We start from the raw sequence: 15820 nt of genomic DNA, 5'->3' as shown, positions 1-15820 counted from the left end.
AAATTTTCCTAAGCTGGCTTTTAGCAGGGTGCGCCCAAAGTAGAGGGCCTGGCACGGGAGTGGGGGCAGGGGCAGCGCTGTCCTAAGGGTTGCCTTGAGGTGTAGAAGGCAGCCAGGGGTTGTTAGTCGGCAGGGTGGGAGGGGCGGCGGCAGCTGCCGGTAGCGGCTCCGAGGGGGAGCTTGTCGAAGGGGGAGGTGGAAGTGGGAGGCCCCAAGCGTCGCAAGATGGCGGCACAGTAGGCATGGCCAAGACACAAGATGGCGGACCAGCCCCGCCCTGGGAAAGGGCGGGGTCCAAGGCACAAGATGGCGGACTAGCTCCGCCCTGCGAAAGGGCGGGGTCTAAGGCATAAGATGGCGGACTAGCTCCGCCCTGTGAAAGGGCGGGGCCTAAAGCATAAGATGGCGGACTAGTTCCGCCCTGTGAAAGGGCGGGGCCTAAGGCATAAGATGGCGGACTAGCTCCGCCCTGTGAAAGGGCGGGGCCTAAGGCATAAGATGGCGGACTAGCTCCGCCCTGTGAAAGGGCGGGGTAAAGCGCATGCGGTTTCCGGCCCAGCTTAGGGCTGACGTCATCACTAGAGCACTTCCTCCCCTCAGTAGAAGAAGAAGGAGGAAGTTCGCCATTTTGGAGCAGTCTGGGGGGGGGCGGTTGCAAAGAGGTACACGGCGCCAAACAAAGAAAGAAACACACAAAGGACTACAGCAAAGTAATGGAGGGAAAGAGGGAGAGCGTTAGGAGGAATGGGGGTTATAGAAGAAAAGGACGAGAGGCAGCTGGGATAATTGGGGAAGGGAGGAGCGGCTCCGGAGCGGCGAGGGAGAGGCGGCCCCTGACGCGGAGCGGCGAGGGAGAGGCGGCTCCGGGAGCGGCGAGGGAGAGGCGGCCCTTACCTTGCAGGCGAGGAGAAGGGGAGCTGGAGAGGCGTCCGGGCGAGCGGGTGGCGTCACTGGACCGCTGCGTGGAGAGGACGTCCAATTGCAGGTGCCCCACGTTGGGCGCCAGTTGCGGTCGCAGTTGATTCGTCTGGGGGGGGGGAGCGGCTGGTTGCTGAACCCTCGGCTCTCGGCGTTGCTCGGAGGGTACCGGCGGCGGGGGCTCTTTCCCGGAGGCGAGGGCGAGGCGGGGGACTGGGCCCGGTCCCCGGCGGAGGCGTGCAAGGTGTGGAGGGCGGCGAGAAGGAACAGGCAGGACACGGTTCTTTGAGGGTGAAGAAGCCAAGAGAGTTTATTAGGGGTGAGCACAGGTTATATAGGCTGGCATAGAGGGCGGGGGTTGTTACAAGTCAATGCTGAGGGGATAAAGGCTAGGATTGGTTCTGAGAGGGTGCGGAGGTTAGGATTGGTTCTAAGAGAGCACGGAGGTTGTTTGAAAAGGGGCGGGAGTTGCTCTGGCAACGGTGTCTGGCAACAGTGTATGCGCACTGGTGGTGGCGGGAGTTGCTCTGGCAACGGGGGGTGTGCAAGCAAGATAAGGGGGTGGGGAAAAGGCAGTTCCCTCCGGCAAGCCTCCCCTAACGGTGGTATTTTGGGTGAGGAAATGGGGCCTGCCTCCGGCCTCACTTTCCCAGGCCTGGGGGGCTGTGGAGGGCGCTGTCGCCCGTGCCCACCACCCTCCCCAGGGGCGGATCCGGTCCCCTGGCCCAGGCCCGCCAAGTTGAAGCACGTAATCAGTGTCCCGCAGTCAATTACGTTATTTATTAAGGCTAATACATGCCAACAGTTAAAAAACACAGACTCATTCACTCTTTCAAAGGTGTGTGTGCTGGGGAAGGAGATCAGTGGGGAGCGATGGAGAGGGAAAAATGTGTTCCTACAACATTTGAGAAGCGACATGGAGGAATAAAGTCCCAAAATTCATCCAGAAGAATGTACAACAAAGGACCATCTGAAAAAGAAGAGAAAAATGATACCATAAGGTATACAGATATCTTTTATAGTACCCAAAGAAGAGCAAATCCCCATTTAACCAGGGTGGTCCAAAAATGGTGGGTTCCGAATAATCAGACTCTCTAAAGGAGCGTAGGGCAGTATAAAGACCACTCAGGGAGTGCCCAGCCCCTGACTCTACATCTTTATGACCACCCTTGGAAAAGGCACTTAAACTCTAAGCCTAAGCTAAGGCCTTGGCAGGAAAATCAGGGAACTAATGCTGCTTACCTCCTATTGTTGCAATTGTGAAGATCAGATATCAGGATTGTGGGAGAATGTTCCAGAAGCTTCCAAGCCCTGTGTACACAGGTAGTTTAAACTTCTTCTAATAAGGAGTGATACATATATATAAGCAATAGATTAACAATTTTCAGAGAACATAAAAAAATACATTCCACATTACAAGCCTGAATACAATTCAATCTTTCTTTGAGGGTTTAGAAAGGATTTTAGGAAGCAGCAGTGGTTTCCTCTGCCATGAATATGAACATCGATAACTGAAATATTCAACTGAATTACAGAGCAAAAATTAGAATTCTGACTATCTCACAAATGTGGTTGATAAGATTCTGCATTATCAGTAACTACCATATACTATTATGCTTCTGCACTATAAATTGTATACGGGATATTATGCAACCATTAAAAAGAACTACAGCAGTTGACTTACAGGATTTCCATATGGTGTCATTGATTGAGCAATAGAAGAAGGAGGCAGGGGGGGCATGAGGTTGAGGAATGATCAGAGATACTGCTAATTGGAGAAGCATGCCACTTCCTCAAAACACTTTTTAATTTGTTGCAGCATTGTCAAACCTTATTGCCACCTGCTAGAGCAAAAGAAACATTTAAAAAATTTTCATTGTCTGAGATACGATTCAAATCCCCATTACCTGTGTTGCTCTTGGGCAGTGCACAGCCTTCAAACTATCCATGGTGGCCTTGAGATGGTTAGTTTTGCCCTTTAGGCCTTCATTTTGTATCATTGCACATGCTACAAAATTTGTATGCTGCCATTTGAAATTTGAAAAAACATTAAATAGAGAACATTAAAAAACATATCAGTGAGACCCCAAACGAATTTTAATGGCATCAATAAATTGAAACCCCTTAGAGCAGATTCCTAAATGTCTGAAAATAGCTGTATGCTTAGAGGCTGTGATTACCACATGTTTTTCCAAATATTTACTGTAGGGCTTAGGCTCCATGACTTAACCCCTTTGCTCTCTTCTTACTTCATAAATTTTGTACCTATATTTTCATAAAAGTACTTAACACCTAGATAACAGATAAGATGGCTAATCTATAATCTTCACTTTACATGCACTAAGTCTATCCATTTTTATAGAAAAGTTTCATAAGTTTTCAGTTATTATATTTAAAGTTTTTAACTTATAAGCATCATATCAAAATATAAATGGATTTTGAGGCTCTGATTCAGCCAAAATCATTTTCTCTATTCCAGCTTGTATTGCTCATTATCACCTCTAATGTTTTAAGCAAGCATTGAAAGTATATGAGAATTAGAAACCACCCAAATGCACATAAATAGGGGACTGGCAAATTATAATATATCCATATATTGGAATATCAGAGCACCATTAAAATGATGAGACAAATGCATGTGATGTTTAGGAAAAATGAAGTTATAAAACCATTTACATAGTGTGGTGGTTTACAGCTGTATGTACCCCAGAAAAATCTGTTCTTTAATATAATCCATTCCTGTGGGTGTTATCCCCTTATAAGTAGGGAATTTTTGACAAGGTTACTTCAGTTAGGGCATGGCCCACCTGACTTTGGATGGGTCTTAATCCATTACTGGAGCCTTTATAAGAGAATGAAATTCAAACAGAGAAAAAGAAAGCCACGAAAGCAAGAAGCTGAAATCAAAGAAAATAAAAGAGAAGGAAGAGACCAGCAGATGCTGCTATGTGCCCTTCCATGTGGCAGAGAAGCCGAGGATCAACGGCAGCCAGTCTTTTGGAAGAAAGCATTGCCTTGATAATGCCTTAATTTGGGCATTTCCTGGCCTCAAAACCATGAACAAATAAATTCCCATTGTTTAAGCCAAACCATTTCATGGTGTTTACTTTAGCAGCCTGGGACACTAAAACATGTAGTAAGCTGGAGACAGATGATGATAGAAGTTGATGGATAGATATCCATATGTGTCCACAGAATAAACCTAAATTGATACACAACAGAATGTTCCAGTGGTTATTCATGGATGCTCAGATTATGGTGACTTTCGCTGTCATATTTATACATTTCTGTATTTGCTGAACTTTTTATGATTATCATGACTTGTTTATATAAACTGGGGGAAATCATATTTATTTTGGAAAAAAAAAGAAAATATATGAGTACACTGAGACTCTTAATCAGGATTCAAAGACTGTTGGGAATATTGTTGGAGGAGTTGTGCTGGCAAAATTTTACCTCCCACAAATAAATATTTTGGAGGAGGGAACACTATGAACAACCTGGAGGAATATTTAATATTTAACTTAACAAACAAGTGGCATCCATTATATTCACATTGGCAGAACTTTGTAGAGTTAGAATCTTGCATCAAGCAACCAAATTAGATTTTTATTTGTGTTTCATGTTCATTTACTTGTTTAACCATTTTTCCAAAGGATAATAGAAAGGAAAAGAAAGTTGCATTTCAGCCTGTTGATTTACAATGAATAGAAAGGACCTGATGGAAGCAGCAGAAGAATCACATCCAATCTTTCTGGGCTACTGCAGCCCAGCTTACATATGATGCTCTATGTCCTTTATCTATGTATCAACATCAGAGCCTGACTCTGTTTCAATTAAGGGAATATAAAGCTGAAAAAGACCCAATCCTGCCCTCAAGGAGTTCACAATTCATTCAGTGTCTTCACGGTGCTGGAACTTCAAACACAGATTGACAGCAACCAAGTGGGTTAGTTGGACCCGCTGTTTTCAAATTAACCACTTGTTTCACTAAATACAACAAATGTCCCTTTTCAAAACATAATTAAACTTTATACAAGGAGAAGAACTATTAGGGCTAATTAAAATAAGTCACCTAATTTACAGATGTCAAAGTTGAAAATCTCCACAATTAGGAAAAAAATAGACATTTATTCTCAGTTAATAAACCAACATGAAATGTGATATATATGTGGCCATGTGGTGTCTCTCTGCAGAGCTGCCAGGAAGCAGGAATAACCTTAGTGCCAGGAGAAAAAGCAAACTGGAAAACGGAGTGAAGAGTGTGGGAAGAGAGAGAGAGTTTTGTAATGTTTAAGCCGAAGTCTGCATGCACACAAGCATTCACATGGTTCTGAACAAAGGGGTAATTACAGGGTTGTTTATTAATTGAAAGTAAATGCTCTCTTCCCTGTGAAATGGCTTGATATTGAAAAACCAAACACATGATAAAAGGACATGCAGAGTCAGCAGAGAAACCTCAGCTTTGAAAAATCTGCCAGGAAGGAGAAAGTTTGGAATGGATTTGTTTTCTGGCTCCTCACAACAAATAAACCACCAAGGGACTGCAAGGATCTGAATAATGAAGCGCTCTCTCTCTCTCTCTCTCTCTCTCTCTCTCTCTCTCTCTCTCTCTCTCTCTCTCTCTTCCACCTCATATATACTTTGGAGAATGGAAAGCAAGTAACTAGGAAGTTACAATATTTTGGGTCCTCTTTCTGAAGAGGCACATAACACCTAGAAAAAAAAGAAAATGATGTCCACAGATCCCATACCAAAGAACTAGGAGCTGACTACAAGACAAAATGAAAATCAGTTCTCTAGTTTACGAATCACTTTTTTCAGCTGTTGAATAAATATGATTAGTGTCCAACAAACATATTCATGAAGTGAATATGTGAGTATATTGAAGAATAGGGGTTCACTTATTACATATTTTATTCCTAGGATCAGCATCATGATGCTAATTTGCACATTTAACAGTGTAACTACATTAGAGGGATCTAATTGATTATATTGACCAAATCCTATGTGAAGAAATTCAAATTTGCTACCGGGTACTCCTGTGAAATGAGTGTGCTAACGTGTTCCCAGAGCTGAACCCAAAGCACCCTATCATGATATTCATAACAATAATTAGGACCATAAAAACATTATTTCACTGTATTTGTCCCTGGACCCACACAGTGCTGGGCTCAGGCAAAAGCCATACATATGTGCTACACACCCTAGGGGACCCAGGGCACTTCCACGATGTCTCTTCTCCTTGGCAGGTTAATTCATGCCCTGCTGTGAGTTTAAATCAACGGGATGCCTTCTCAGTGTAATATCTGCTCTTAAATGATGTCTAAAACATGCAAGGAAAGGCTTTAATTGCACTTCACCTTTATAACTCTTCAAGTGTCAAGGATGGGGCTGTGGAGGTAGCACTCTTAAAAACCCACACCATGTTTTCCTCTCTTGGGTAAACCAGTCCCCTTAGCAAAGAGACTGAAATGTCCGCCTGAAAGGAGGCAAAGGAAAATGTGTTCTGAAAATGAAGCCCTGCCAAGAAGTAATCTGGCAGGCCTTCATTTTCAGAGCACATTTGTTCTGAAACAAAAGTGTCTGAGAAACTTCAGCTGAATTAAAGGTATTTTACAATCAGGTATTTGGAGGGTTCTAGGAAACTCTTCTTGGGCTACACACAGAACTGAAGGACATGAATTTGGTTTCCATATTTCACATGTCAGTCTAATGTTACTTCTATTTTTTATTTTAGGAAGTCACTGTAATCATCACTGAACATCCCATTGTGAGCATACCTGGACTGCAGTGAGCATGAAGGTAGATTTTTACCTATTTATTTGATACTGCTATTCTAGTTATCTCCATTATCTTCCCAGTGCTAACAGAGAGGAAAAATAATTCTTTCAGGGGAGTTGAAGATCTGGCCTGATGCTTATAAAGAATGTAAGGGACTTGTGGGAAGCCAGAGGAAAGGGAAGATGGAGCAAGGGTAAGATGGAATGGAGAGGAGAGCCACCCAAGCCAGTGCGCTGGGGAAAGTCCACAGCTGCAAGCCAGCCCAGGTAACACATCACAGCACATCACAACTGAGTTTAAATTTCCATCTGTACATTTTAGTATGAGGGCACATGTAGTGTGCGTCATTTTTAATGCTAAAATGAGGTGATTAAAAAAATTACTTTATAAATCTCAAAACCAGGTAATATTCTCTCTCATTCTCTCTCTCCCTCCCTCCCTTTCTCTCTCTCACTTTTTAACCATAAATGGCATTCACTTTCTCTAAAAAATAGGAAGATAAATTTAAAACAAAAGAGAAAAGTCTCTCCCAGCATGCAGAAAATTGAAACTCTAAATCCTCTGATGCTGGAGACAAGGTTGAACAGCAAGAAAAATCGTTCCAACAGCTGTTCTATACATGAGCTATTAAGGAGGGAATCTCATGGTGTCACTTAACCAGCTGTCATATTGAGGAAAACTGAATGTGCCAATTGATGTAATGCTCTTGGGAGGTGGGAGGAGTAGTGATTTCTTTGAGAAGAGAGAGGAGAAGGCTCAGGGAGGTAGAGCTCTAACCTGTGAACAGTGGTTGAACTGCTGGGAATGTTAATTCAGGATCCTACAAAGCCTCCATTATCCCTACTCTCCAGGTTAACTGTGCACCTGACAAATGGTAAGGGCAAAATTACCAGACCTGAGAGAGTCCTTGAGCTCTCGTATGTGCCAATATCAAGTCTTATGATTCTTCTCTCTCTCTCTCTCTCTTTCTATTTTGATAGCTGCCAGCTGTTTAAGCAAAAGCACTGGGTTTCCTGACAGCTGATGCCCAGGTGGCCTCGGCATCAATCTAAACAAGTTGACATGAAATTGATCTGCCAGAGGGGGGGACGTGGAGACATGGTGTCAACAGAGCACTTCACCTTCAGTAAAGATAATTCTTTCATCATCAACAGTGAGGGGAGGGAGGAAGAAGAAAAGCTGACACAGGTGTCCAAGTTGCCCACTTATATTTGCTTTTGAAACCCCAACTATGATGACATCACCCTTGTCAAATGACTGTGTTTGTTGATGTTTGTTTATGTGGGTTGTCAGTATATAACCATGCACAATTACTGCTGGGATCAACCTACTATATTAAAAAGATGGAAAATTTGAACCATAAAAGAAACTATTTGGGCAGAGACATTTTGATGGAAACAAACAAGGAAAATGCCACCTGAGTAGAAATTTCCATAGTTTCATAAACAAGCTGCATGGTGTGGGCAGACTAGTGGCTGTGAAAAATACATATAGTTGACTCTCAATTATGCACACCAATAAAATCCAATTAATAGAACAAGTAATCCAGAAATAACTTTTATTTATGTTTTTAAATCAAAATATATGGATTGAGGGAAGTAGACTTATTTCATTATCTATATTTGGCTTAGGATTTGGTTGGCTTTTGTCATTTAATTAATCTTTTGTAACAGTACACAAGTTCAAAATGGAAGTCAGGATGACTTTTGTGTTTGTCTGAGCCTAGGGTTGTCAGTTGGGGAAAAAATAACACCTTGTTGAGAGAAAATGAGTCGTACTCATGAGTTTAGCTTAGTGGCATGAATAGGGGTATTTCTTTCTTGAATCTCACTGAGTTCGAACAGGTGGAAACGAGGCATGACCTAGAGCTGCAAGGCAGGAATAACACTAATCCCTTATCTACCAGAGTTGTCCTGAGATTTAGGCTAGATCTTAAAATTACTAAGAAAACTGCTTGAAAAGTGAAAAATTAGATAAGCAACTGGTGTCTTGTTTCTGTAACACTAGAGCAAGTTCATGTTGGAGAGACCCAGACTTTTCCACTTGAAGAGTGTTCTGAAAACTCAACATCAGCCTATAAAGATGGAAAAAAAAAAAAAAATCTGTACTTAAAATACTAATCCAATGAATTAAAGAACATTTTCATTGTAGAGAAACAGAAAATTAGAATTAGCTAAGATATAGCAACTGCAGAATCTTGGTAGAGTGAGGCACTGGCAGTGGAAGGCCAAAAAATACAAATTGTCCCAGGCCTGCTCTGTGACTCTATGTGGCATAAAGCTAAACATGCAAACTCTCCAAACTACATTTTAACTTTACCCCTGAAATATAATGGAAGCAATAAAGAACACTACAAATGGGGTAAGAGTCTTGCTAAAATTACTAGGAAAATTGATGGTTGAAGAATACATGTTGAAAAATGAAATAGGGACAATATTTGAGGTGCTGACCCTACAAATTTAAAGAGGTAAAACAAACTACTAAACTTTAATTCAAACCTACACCAGCTGAGCCTTTCCAGAGATACTTCCTAGAGTCCGGAGAAAAAATATTTTGGATAAGAATTAGAACCAATTTGCTTCTCAACTCCAAACAGTGGCACTTTACCCTCTGTACATCAAACTTCTTGAGATTTATTTTCATCCCAATTCTAGAAAGCACTGGAGGCTACAATATTGGATGAGCCCAATAACTAACAAATCAAATAATTGTCATAATGCAATTCTGTTCTAGCAAGAGAAATGAAGACTGTGGCCTCTCAGCACCTTGCCTGGTAACAACATCTTATCTATTGTCCACTAAGAAAATTCTACCACAGTTTGTCAACATAGACTAACCCATACACTAAATCAACCTTGATATAGCACTGAATATTTTACACTGACCTCTGCTTTACCGAGGACTTGAAACAGAAATATAAGTACCCTGGATCAATTCTGCTCAATGTACTTTGTTCTTCATACGAATATAGTAAAAATTCATTGCTGTTTCATTTATTTGACACCGCAAAGGAATGAAATATGAAATCTAGGTTGACTCTCCTGATAATTTGTTTGCCACTGTATTCTATAATTTAGTTCAGTTCTTGATAAATAGTAGATACTCAAAATAAGTAATTCAAGTTTATCTTTCTAATAGTGTGAGTTGTTTTTAATCCTAACCATTGTTATCACATATATGTCAATCTTAATAAACAGTGCATTCTAAACATAATTCCATGTTTTATCAACAAATCAATTTTACCATGCAAGCCTCAGTCATTTAATTGCGCTGTGGTGGTGATGCCTTCAGAGAGAACTGAGGAGTGTTAGGTGATTTTCCCCTACAAGGGATGGTCCCTTCATATTATCCGTCTGAGCTCAGTAGGGGTGCTTCTCTCAGAGTTCTGCCTCTTTCCACTCATCTTCCATCCATTCCATGAACATTTATTGAGCATCTACCATGTATTACATCAGGCACTGAAGTCCTAAAACTCCTATAGGGTTTATTCCTATAGAGAAAAGTGCTTGCATTTTATGATAATGAGTTTTCCAGGATGCTCAGAATCTGTTTTTAAGTTATGTATGAATTTGCACCTGTGTTATAAATGACTGAAGGTTCTAGATTTTCAAATTCTAGGTTCGTGGATCATCACTGAAGTCAATCTTCTTGCTTTATATCTGTACCCAGTTCTGGCATGTTGCTCTCTCCATCATGTTCTATGTCTTTGAGTCTAATGACACATGAATCAAAAGACATCAAAGAGAACAAAACATCTCTTTCACTCCCTCCTGCCCCATGACAGCACAGTCCTGATCCTGAAAGTATAACTCCAAAATATTTTGTGTTCATGGAAAGTTATAAAAGGGTGGGATCATTTTTGGTTTTGGTTTTGTTTTTTTTAAAGCCTCAGGCCTCACATTCAAGTAATTCAAAGAGTGCAGTCCTGGTTCCTTCCAAATTGTTGCTCTAATTTTGTTCTCAGTGATGTGTGTCTGCTCAAATCAATGCAGTTTTGCTGTCACACTTGCACCCAATTCATGCCATCCCTAACAGGAGGGGCACACAACAGCATTTAGGGGCCAGGCAAATTTGAAACAGTTCATTTCCCATTAACTAGTTTTACAAACAGCAATGAAACAGGAAATAACAAAGCATGATCCTTGAATTAGTACTTCAGCAAAAATACTCAAGAGTTTTTCCACAGTCTGTAAATTGCTCCAGCTGTGTTTTCATGGTTTATGAAATTGAAAGAGGCAAACTCTAGAGACAAATTAAAACCTTGAATCTGGACAGAGATGATTTTATAGTACAAGGTGCTCAGTTATATGGCATAGTCTATAGATGCAAACACAGCTATAAGCCAAGCTCTGCTTAAAATACTAACAGGTCACCTTATATATATATGTATATATTGTCCACCCAGAGGGATAAGGACTGGCATGTATCAAAACACAAATCAACCCAAAGAAAAAGGTCTGTTTTATATCTATGTTTTACTAGGAGAGGATGAAGATATAGTATTTTATTATGAAACAACTAATAGAAGGAACGGAACACGTGGAGACGGCCTTGCTTTGGAAGCTAATGAACGGTGGATGATGAGTGCCCCCTTTTGGCTATTGGATGCTTTCCCATTCTCTAGGTTAAAAAAAAAAAAAAAAGTCTTTTGGCTTAGTGAATATTGAGCATTGCACTTCGATTCAGAACTGTTTCTAAAAGTTCTTTTCCAGGTATCTCTGGGTCTCATCCTGTTTGGAATGAGCCCTTTCAGACTTCCTCATGTTCTGCCCATTCAGTCACTGCCCAAAAGGTTGATGTTAGCTATCACTGCTCTCTATTGCTTTCCAGAGTACCAAAGATGAAGCCAGGAAACCAGGAGAATATTGAAAAGCAGGGTACATTTTTAAATTGCAATGTGTTGCTGGCTGGGCTGGCAAAGAAAGAACGAATAGAGAATCTAATTGATGTAGCACAGTGCTTAGAGTCTAATAGCCCTGAACTTAACCCAAACTATGACATTTTAAAAGAAATTTATGGTTCCTGGTTGGATAAGCATGGAGTTTTCCGGAGAAATAAATTAAACATACACATAAGACAAATACCATGCAGATACTCATGTTGGTCACAGGGGCTCCCCACCTGGAGAAATCTACAAATAGCCACACTGGTTCCCAATTACCGTGGTGAAATGGAAATATTTTGGAAGCTAAAAATTGACCAAGCACATTGGTCACCAAGGCATGGCGGAACAGGGAATAAAAGTTTTTGCATACCCTAGAGAGATCTATATCAAACTGTATAATGCAGTGAAAAAGAGTTCTTACTACCACCCCAAACAGAGCAGACAGTTAAAGGAGTCACTATTTAAAGTCTTCCCTCCAGAAGTGTTTCAGAAAACTCCTGGGATTTCCACCACCATTGATGGCTTCTTAAAAGGAGCAACAGCTCTTTGAGTTCCCAGGAGCAAGCACAGGCATTCCCTACATGCTCCAAGTTCTGGAGTCCATCTCAGCAGCAGTATATGCATCCTCTGCCCCTGTACCCATCAGCCTTGTCCTCAAGGGTTTACTGAGTTCTCACCATAGGCCCCACGTGCCTTGTCCCCATAGAGTGCTACAGGAAGAACACAATAATAACCATTTCAAAGATCTGATTCTTCCTCCTGTAGCTAGGCAGTCAGAAGTAACACACAAGAAAAATCAAAGAACCAAATGAGACAAGATATAACTGATTGTGGAGTTGCTGAGTACTGGCCAAAAACATAGGTTAGGAGAATCTAATCTAGTGGCACATATTACACACCCAGAAAATATTAATACATCCCTCCTTCCTTCCTTCTCTCCTTCCCTCTCTCCTTTCCTTCCTTCTAGTAACAGTGACATCCTGATCCCCCTTTATATGTGGGGCCTGCCTTTATACAGACAGGTCTGACTGAAGCACAGTTATTGAAAGGCTTTCTTCAGGGAATTATTAGTCTGCAAATTATTATCTAGAGACACTGACAGGCACTTTTGCAGCAAAATCCCCTAGAGGTCAGCCCTTCTCCTGTGCGCTGATAAGACACCCTGTCTCCACAGGGGGGCAGCCCAGCAGCCTGCCTCACCCCTGCTTGACCAGCCACGCAGCTGCACGCAGTTACACAACCCTGCACTTCATTGCCATTTCCCTTCACTTCAATTCCATTGCCTTTGCACATTATGCCCATTCTAATGGGCCAATGCATGCCTAGCATAAAAGGAAAGGATTTGAAAAAGAGTGGATCTAGATGATGTGTTGTTTTGCTACCATCGTCAGAATGGCCTCCTTGCACAGGCCCAACCTTCTCACTCACAGGTGCAGGCCAAGGCTCCTTTGAGATGGTGAAGAACTGGGTCCACAACCAGAACCAGGCCAACAAGTAGCTCAGAGGGACCACACACTTGGAAACCCACTGAAGGAAATCCCTTGATGTTCTCCGACAACATTTGTTGAGTTCTCATTAAGGTTCCTATGAGGCTGTCACCGCAAATGTATCACCTCAATTAATCCCCCAAACAACCCATTGCAGCAGCTTATGATTATCCCCATTTTTTTTGATGAGGAAGCTGAAGCTAAGAAAGGTGAAGTTATTATCTAACCCTAGAAAGAAATCTTCTTTGCATGTCAGCAGAAGGAAAGGAATTGACAAGCAGGAGAGATTTAAAGAAAACAAGATCTGGAAAGCAGGCGATGCAGACTTGTGAGAGGGGTCAGTGGTGGGGGGAAAACTGAAATGAAAAACTGCAACAGAGCAAAGCAGAGCAGATACATGCATTTTATACCAGTAAAGATAATTCTTAAAAGTTCTTCAAAAATGATGATTAAAATTACTTCAAGAAAAGGTGATGCATTTATAACTGAAAATATTTCTAATCAGAATCACTGGCTTTTATTTTTTGCTTTGTGGTTTATGTGGAAATTTACATCCTTTATCTTATTTGTTTCTCCCAACCAAATTTAGAAGGTGGACAAGAAAGACAGTAAAGTCACCACTTTGCAAGAGACTAAACCAAGGTATGGCATCATTAAACGTCCTGACTGAGGTTACATGGTTAGTAAGTGAAGGGCATGGGGCTTTAACAGGGTTCCCTTCACTTCAATTATGGTATTTTTATTTTTACAATGTTTACAAACTCCGAAAAAGCCAAGCAAGTCCAAGATTGCCTTTCTCAGGTATAACTAAAATAGATGGTTAAAAAAGAGTTTCAGCCCTGTTGAAACCAGTATTGCTAACAACACTCTCTTTTGTTTATTTGTTTTCCAGAGAAACAAAGTATTAAGAGTAGGAGATCAAACAGAAACAATTGAATCATAGCCACATGCTAAGGAACCAAAGCCAAAGAATTTTTTTGGATGGGACTTTGTTCAGCATCTAAAACATAACAAACCAATTATTAATTTTATTCAATTCTATTGTTTCAATTGATGAATTTTATTCCAGATGAAAATGTGCATTGTGGCAAAAATATGAAACACTACATCATTGTATTATTATTCTCTAAAAGAACAACCTTCTTCCAAAGAGAGATTAGAGACAATTTACTTCAAATATGCTGAGTTAGAATTTTATGTAGGTATAAATTGTAGGTCGCATTAGAGGCCATCTCCTTTCCAGAAGACTGAGAAGTCCAAAATCCTATTTTTTGACCAAGAGAAAATGAACAGTTTTAGAATACATTATTGATAAAATAAAAGTTATTGGAAAAGGGTACATTAAACTGCAGGTTTAAGAAATCAGATACAGAAATATTAACTATCACATCCTTTGAAAAATAAAAAGGACCTCAAGACTGTAATATCAAAAGCAAAGGAAAAAGTCGTAGAGGGAAAAATGACCATTTACTTCATTTCTAAATTTAAAAGGAGCTCTGTTTACTTAAGGTATCAGGAGATTAGTTTATCTGCCAGTGTAATCATTCTCAGAAAGCTGGCACATTTCCAACTGGAGCTGACATATTCAAGATATGGTAATGGTTTTCTGGCTTCCTAACAAATTTGGACTTGGCTCTACATTTTTTAAAACAAACTTTATTTTTTTGAATAGTTTTAGAAAAATTGTGAAGACAGTACAGAGAGTTCATATATACCCCACACTCAATTTCACCTATTATTATCTTACATTAGTATCGTATATTCATTACAACTAATGAATCAATATTGACACATTATTATTAACAGAAGTCCATTCGTTATTCAGATTCCCTTAATTTTTACCTACTGTCTTTTTCTGTTCCCAGAGTCAATGGGTCTCCTTAGGCTCTTCTTGGCTGTTTCTCACACTTCCCTTGTTTTTGATGACCTTGATTGTTTTGAGGAGTCCTGGTCAGGTACTTTGTAGATTGCCCTCAATTGGGGTTTGTCTGGCGTATTTTTTTTTTTTTTTTTTTTTTTTTTTTCATTATCAAACTGAGGTTATGGGTTTTGGGAGGAAGAACACAGAGGTGAAGCCCATTTTTATCATATCATATCAAAGATACCTATTATCGACATGACATCCCTATTTATGTTGACCTGATCGCCTTGCGGAGGTAGCGTTTGTCAGGCGTCTCCAACGAAAGGTTGCTCTCCCTCCTCCCCTTCCACACAGTGCTCTTTGGAAGGAGGTTACTCTGCGCTGCCCACACTTAAAGAGTGGGGATTTATTCTCCTCCTCCCTCTGAGCAGAGTACCTACATAATTTATTTAAAATTCTTCTACAAGGGGGTTTTGTCTCTTTCCCTCTATTTATTTACTTATTCAATCACTTATTTATATCAATATGTACTCATGGATGTTTATTTTATATTTTAGGTTGCAATGTCATGCTCTTTTATTTGTTTTGTTGCTCAATTTTTCTACCTCGGTCAGTTGGCTCCTGAGCTCCTTTGACATCCCTATCACGTGGGGATTTTTCTTTTAACACCTCCTTGCTTTCTGGCACCACAAGATGCTACAGGATCAACTTGTATATATTTTACCCTTGTCCTAGAATCATCCATTTCTTTAAGGAGCCCTGGTTGCTTTTATTAGTATGAAAAAACAAGATTTGGGCACTGGGGTGCTCATTGCTACTGGGGTAATTTGGCTTAATTTTTGTGTGTGTGTGAGTTTATTTTTTTATTTTTTTTATTTTTTTTTA

General features: G+C 40.6%; 1 long non-coding RNA gene across 6 annotated transcripts; it reads right to left on the bottom strand.

Annotated features, from left to right (window-relative positions):
• Nucleotides 1-1562: 1562 nt before the first annotated feature.
• On the bottom strand, nucleotides 1563-15092 carry LOC119515528. 6 transcript variants are annotated; one of them, XR_005213080.1, is made up of 5 exons: nucleotides 14917-15092; nucleotides 2826-2942; nucleotides 2603-2759; nucleotides 2161-2257; nucleotides 1563-1888 (listed from the first exon to the last, which is right to left on the bottom strand). It is a non-coding gene; the product is annotated as an uncharacterized LOC119515528 (long non-coding RNA). The 6 variants fall into 6 exon arrangements; XR_005213081.1 differs by having other exon boundaries at nucleotides 14921-15092; XR_005213079.1 differs by lacking the exon at nucleotides 2826-2942 and having other exon boundaries at nucleotides 2603-2762.
• Nucleotides 15093-15820: the final 728 nt, after the last annotated feature.

Source organism: Choloepus didactylus, chromosome 2 (assembly GCF_015220235.1).
Source record: "Choloepus didactylus isolate mChoDid1 chromosome 2, mChoDid1.pri, whole genome shotgun sequence".
Classification (NCBI taxonomy): domain Eukaryota; kingdom Metazoa; phylum Chordata; class Mammalia; order Pilosa; family Megalonychidae; genus Choloepus; species Choloepus didactylus.
Note: the sequence above shows the minus strand (reverse complement) of the source record. Positions and strands in the feature narration are given on the sequence as shown.